Source organism: Arachis hypogaea, chromosome 2, assembly GCF_003086295.3.
Source record: "Arachis hypogaea cultivar Tifrunner chromosome 2, arahy.Tifrunner.gnm2.J5K5, whole genome shotgun sequence".
Classification (NCBI taxonomy): Eukaryota; Viridiplantae; Streptophyta; class Magnoliopsida; order Fabales; family Fabaceae; genus Arachis; species Arachis hypogaea.
The window spans coordinates 49,464,935-49,471,392 of record NC_092037.1 but is presented as its reverse complement, the minus strand read 5'-3'; the positions used below and the strand labels follow the sequence as shown (position 1 = coordinate 49,471,392).

The 6,458-nt window shown below is 29.2% G+C and overlaps 1 non-coding gene across 1 annotated transcript; it reads left to right on the top strand.

Annotated features, from left to right (window-relative positions):
- Positions 1–2,926: 2,926 nt before the first annotated feature.
- LOC112765204 (small nucleolar RNA Z278) lies at positions 2,927–3,041 on the top strand. The gene has a single exon (XR_003183558.1). It is a non-coding gene; the product is annotated as a small nucleolar RNA Z278 (small nucleolar RNA).
- Positions 3,042–6,458: the final 3,417 nt, after the last annotated feature.

The window sequence follows — 6,458 nt, the reverse complement described above, 5'->3', positions numbered from 1 at the left end:
GTAATGGCAAATAGTATTAGGCATAAATAATGCATGCATTTATGCAACTTTTTCTGTCTGGTTATTTAATAGGACCAATAACAAATGTGTCATTCTGTTTTGATTTTTTTCTTACTGAAAATTATTTTGTTTGAACTTTTCTGCGTAAGTCAGAGTATGTAATTTTCTCAAGCTGAAAGAAATGGTAAAATACAGGAAGTAGAATGTAATGCAAATATGTGAGCAATTCAGGAAGTTTGACCCTTTTAATGCTGTAGTTTCCATCAAACTCAAAAAACCTTCCTTAAAGGAAAGGAAGCAGAAGTTGCTTATATTTTTGCAAGGTACATTAATCATAGTTCTTTATTATACAAATTCATAATAATATCATGATTTTTCTAAAAGAATTTCTGAGAGTTATAATGTTGCTGAAGACTGTTTTCTATTTTGCAAGGTACATTAATCATAGTTCTTTATTATACAAATTCATAATAATATCATGATTTTTCTAAAAGAATTTCTGAGAGTTATAATGTTGCTGAAGACTGTTTTCTATGATAGAGAAGTATGAACCAGTTTCTGCTATAAGTGGACTAATGTAGTAATGTTACTGAAGACGGTTTTCTATGACAGAGAAGTATGAATCGATTTGTGCTAAGTGGACTATGGGTTGTGCTAAGTGAACTACAGAACGGTATGCTATTTGCAGATGGATTAAAGATTGGAATTACAACAAAATCTTCATTTGCAACAGGTAAAACAACATCTTCAGTTTAATATTTGGTCATATATTTCTTTAAATAGTCAAACAATCAAGATACAAGGATTAGAAGAAGCTGCTGTGTGGCGTAAACATTTTGTAGCTGATAAATGTAGTGAGATCATAGATGTTCTAGAAAATAAATGATGAGTAGTTAATTTTAATTTTATAAAACTAACAAGAGGTAATGCTGAAAAGAAAATTATGTTAAATTTTTAATTTCACATCATGCAATGCAACAAAACTAATTAAGGCAACTTTGATTTTTTATTATTTCAAAGAGTTTATGGTGAAGAACAAAAGAAGTGTAGCAACAAAATAGACTTGACATTGAAGCTGTCACCTTGTGATAATGAGAAAGAAAAAAGAGGATGGAAAAGCTGAAGTGGTTTTTATCAGTGATTAAAGATGGCAGCATGACGAATCCAGAAAATTTTAAGAGTGGGGGCAAAAATATATATATTAAATAAGTTTTATTAAATATTATTAATTATATAGAGATATAAAAATTAAAAAGAGTTAGTGAGCACTTTTTTTCTTAAAATACTATTCATTATATATAATTTATAAAAAATATTTTTTATTTCTAAAACTTAAAATTAAAATATTTTAATTAAATTATAGATAACTTATTATCATAATTAATTTTTTTATACACATTTAATAATAAAAGACTGAATTAATTGGCATATTAGCGCCTAATGATATATTAGTATTTATAATTTAAAATTAGAATTATATATAAATACTAGAAAAATTAAATCTTTATATGAAAGATATGTTTATATAAACTAATAGAAACATAATTTATAATTTTTTTATTTCTTTTTAAAATAATTAAATTATTATATATTTTTTAATTTAATTTTGATGTAATGTTAGATAAAAGATTTTATGCATCGGTTTAATTATATATTGTAACTAAAATATTTTTATCATTATTTAAAAAAATTCTAAATTAGTAAATTAATCAGTTCATTTTAAAGTTTTATATGCAACATAGGTACATATAATAGAACAAAAGATAAAAAATAAGTAATAAGGATGAATAAATCGAGAATAAAATAAAATATATAAAGTCACGAAAAAATAAAATATTAGATTAATACCTAAACTATAATTGTTTGAATTAAAAATTGCAATTGAAAATATTAAAAAGAGAAATAATAAAATTGAAAGATACATAGAGTCATAGAGAGCTATATAAAAAAATTGGAGAATTTAAAAATTTACTTTTTGATGAAGAGAATATGACCACTAAACAAGGAATAGAAAAAGAAGGTTGAAATATAAAAATAAGAAAATTGTTTAAGAGAATAAAGGAATGATGGTACAATAATTAAATTTGATTAGGTTAAGTAATAGTCAAAATGATAGAAAAATAAAAAAAATAAATTTAAATATTTAGCTAATTGAATTTATTTTATTTATAATGGGGTCATTTAAAATTTGAAGTGTGGCATATTATATATAACTATATTTTTTAAAACAAAAATTAAAAACACCGTGGGGGCAAATGCCCCCTCATTGTTGTGCTTGGGTTCGTCTCTGGCAGCATCACATATATGTAGTATACATAAATATAAATTTGTTATATTTGTGAAGATTTGTTTCTGCCTTCATTTTTTTTCAATACATATATGTAGTATACATAAATATAAATTTATTTGTATTAGAATCCATTTTTCATTTCATCTTTATATGATTTTCAATAATTATTGGCATTCGATCTTAATAAATAGTTATATATCTTTGATTATTTATATATTTTATTGAATTAGAATTATATTTAAAAAATAAATTTTAATAGTGATATATGTGAAATTTAGTTAAAATTTATAATTAGAAAGTAGCAGTAGCGACTGATTTAGCAATCGATTTTAGAATTTCAAAGTTAGCTGTTAGCGACCGATTTAGCGACTGAAAAATTAGCGACCGATTTAGTAACTGAAATATTAGTCGCCATTTAGCGATTAAAACCTCAGCGACCGATTTAGTGACCAAAATATTGGTTGTTATTTAGCGACCGATCTTATTAGTGACCGATTTAGTGACCAAAATTATTTTGTATAGTTAGGTGGCCTCATTTAAAAATCGGTCGCTAAAATCGGTCACTAAATATTAACGATCAAAGTTTTATTATTTTTTAAGCTGTTGTCAATGCATGTTAATTGAGTGCCAAACATAGTCTGTGATTATTCAACCCAACCGTTTAAAATGTTGTGGAGCTAAGACTCTGTTTACAGGGAGAACCTACTTGGTGAAGCTACATTCATTTGATTTCAATGGGTTCAACTGAGACTTTCTTTTGTAAACTAATAATGTTCCTATTTTGAATTAACCATTTAGCTGTATTTTAATCAAATTGCCTTCACTCATGCTTGAGTTAATTGGCTTAGTATTATTTTTTTTTTAAATCCAATTTTTTAATGTTTCCACTATCGATGATGTTTTCAACCCAACGTGTCCGAGGTTGTAGTGTATCCAAGTTCCTGTTTTTTTAAGGATAACTTACTTGGTGTTGCTACAAGTTAATGACATTAAAGATTAAAACTGAGGTTGCTCATTTTTTTTTTTTTTTTTTTGAGTTCAAGTATTTTTTTTCTCATGGATTCTTCAAAAATGGGCTAATGAACCAGAATATCTCTCATAAATGATTTCACTTTATGCAGGATAATTTTGTATCTCTCATATCTCATTATAAATATTTTTTTAATTATTTTTCTATATAATTATACAGAATAATTTTAAAGATATTGATAAAGATTAACCTGTTTATCATTATGGTTAGATTGGTAAAGATGGTTCGTTGATTAATGACTTCTATATTAAAAGATTTATATATGTAGAATATAATATTTTGATTTTTCATAGTTTGTTAATAGTAAACTCTAAGTAGTTTCATGCATATTTTGTTATGAATATGCTTAATTTAATGTAAGATGTATAAATGTTTAAAATTATGTTCATTCTAATACTTTTGATTCATTATAAATATATTTTGTTGAAATTAAAGATCATTTATTATTTAAAGAAATTATTTAGTATTATGTATTTATTTTTATTTAATAACATTTAACTAATTTAATTAAAATATAAAATTATAAATTTTAAGTTGTAGAAAAATATTACTAAATACAGAATTGTAAATATCATTAAATATTAAGTTGTAAAAAAATTATTAAAATATTATAAATATATATATAAAAAACGATGAGGGACTTAAGGCTACACTTATAAATGGTAGTCATGATATACAATGTGGCTATGCTTTACAGGTGATGCAGTAGTGACAAACCCCATTTGTAGGGTTTATCTTGTACTGATTTTAGGGGATTTTATCACCTTTCACCCACATTTATTCAATAAAATAGCATGGTTTTGTATATTCTCCTTTAATTGTGCTTAAGAGTGAGAACATGCTTTTTAGGTCTTAAAATAACTAAATCTAATTCTCCTTGATTCCATTAGATGCCTTGATATGTTTGTCAAGTGATTTAAGGTTTAGGAGGCAAAGATTGGATCAAGGGAATGAAGAAAGAAAGCATGAAAAGTTGGAGAACTCATGAAGAAATGAAGGAACCGGAAAGCTGTCAAGCCGACCTCTTCGCACTTAAACGACCATAACTTGAGCTACAGAGGTCCAAATGATGCGGTTCCAGTTGGGTTGGAAAGCTAACATCCGGGGCTTCAAAATGATATAAATTTTTCCACATGTTGCTTCGCGTTCAGGGGCGCGCACGCGCACTTTGCGCGCGCGCGCCGATTCTGTCCTTGCCCACTTTAATGAAATCGTCCCCAGCGGTTTTAGGAGCCTTGTGGGCCCAATCCAACTCATTTCTGATGCTATTTAAGTCAAGTATTGAAGGGGAATCAATAGACTTTTAGATACTTTTGATCATTAGCTTAGTTTTAGGAGTTAGAGTTAGTTTTAGAGAGAGAAGCTCTCACTTCTCTCTAGAATTAGGATTAGGATTAGGTTTAGTTCTTAGATCTAGATTTTAATTCATCTTCTCCTACTTCTACATCTCAATTCCTTGTTGTTACATTCATTCTTCTTCCATTCTTTTATTGTAATTTCCTTTATGTTGTTCTTATACTTTGTTGTAGATCTACTATTGTTCCTTCCATTTTCTTTCAATTCAATAAGAGGTAATTCATAATAATTGTTCTTCTTTGCTTTTCCATTGTTGATCTCTTATTTTTGTAGTTGTAGATTTCTTTAATTCTTGCATTTAATAATGTTTACTTCTATTGCACTCTTTGTGTTTGTTGAAATGCCTCTTCTAGATATAGTATAGATTTTGTTCCTTTTGGCCTAGGTAGAGTAATTAGTGACACTTGAGTTATCTAATTCCTTTGTTGATTGGTAATTGGAGAAATTGCTAATTGGTTTGGAGTGCACTAAAGCTAGTCTTTCCTTGGGATTTGGCTAGGACTTGTGGCTCAAGTCAATTCATCCACTTGACTTTCCTTTATTTAGTAAGGGTTAACTAAGTGGTAGCAATGAACAATTCTCATCACAATTGAGGAGGATAACTAGGATAGGACTTCTAATTTTCATACCTTGCCAAGAGCCTTTTATAGTTATTAGTTTACTTTCTTGCCATTTATCTTTCATGCCTCTTATCAAAACCCCAAAAAATAACTCAACCAATAACAAAACACTTCATTACAAATCCTAGGGAGAACGACCCGAGGTTTAAATACTTCGGTTTATAGATTTTAGGGGTTTGTACTTGTGACAAACAAATTTTTGTACGAAAGGATTATTGCTTGGTTTAGAAACTATACTTTACAACGAGATTTCATTAGTGAAATTCTAAACCGTCAAAAATCCGTTCGTCAAAATGGCGCCGTTGCCGGGGATTTGCAATGGTGTTATGTTATTGGTTGTTGTACATATGTGAATAGTGTAAATATCTTGCTTCTTGCTTCATTCGCTAGTGTAGAATTTTATTTTCTTCTTCCATCATGAATTCTCACTTTGGCTATGAGTTTGGTTCTAATTATGTTGTAGGTAATGAGAGCTTCAATGAGGATGTGTATCAAGGATGGAACAATCAAAGGTGGGAGGAGCCATGTGCATATGATCAATCTTCATGGCAACAACCCCCACCAATGCACTATGAAGAAGTGCCATCCTATAATGCATATCAACCCAATGGCTATGGTGAATCACCTTGTGACTTTCAAGAACCACCACCATATGCCTATGACTCTTATCCTCAACATGAACCTCAACCATACTCACAAGCCCTTCCATACCAAACACCTTCCTATGATCCATATCCACCATATGGCCAATCATTCATACCATATTTTTATGACCATTATGAGCAAGAACCCTTAAAACCACCACAACCCTATCAAGATTACTTCCAAGAACCACCTCAATACACACCATCTCCACAATTTTATCAAGAGGAACCACCTTCCTACCATGAATCCTCTCTCCAAAATAATGAACCTTCCTACTCACCCCAAGCCCCAATAGATGATTCTCTTACCTTACTACTTCAAGGACAAGCGGATATGCAAAAGAACACCTTAGAGTTTGTGACTAACTTGACCAAGGTAGTGCATACTTTAGCCTACAAATGTTTGAACACTCAAGGTGCTTCCATAGCCACATATGGAGAATCAATTGAAGAACAAAGCATGAAGGAGAGATTGAAAACTCCGGTGGGGGATGAGGGATGCTATTTTGTGTTGGAAC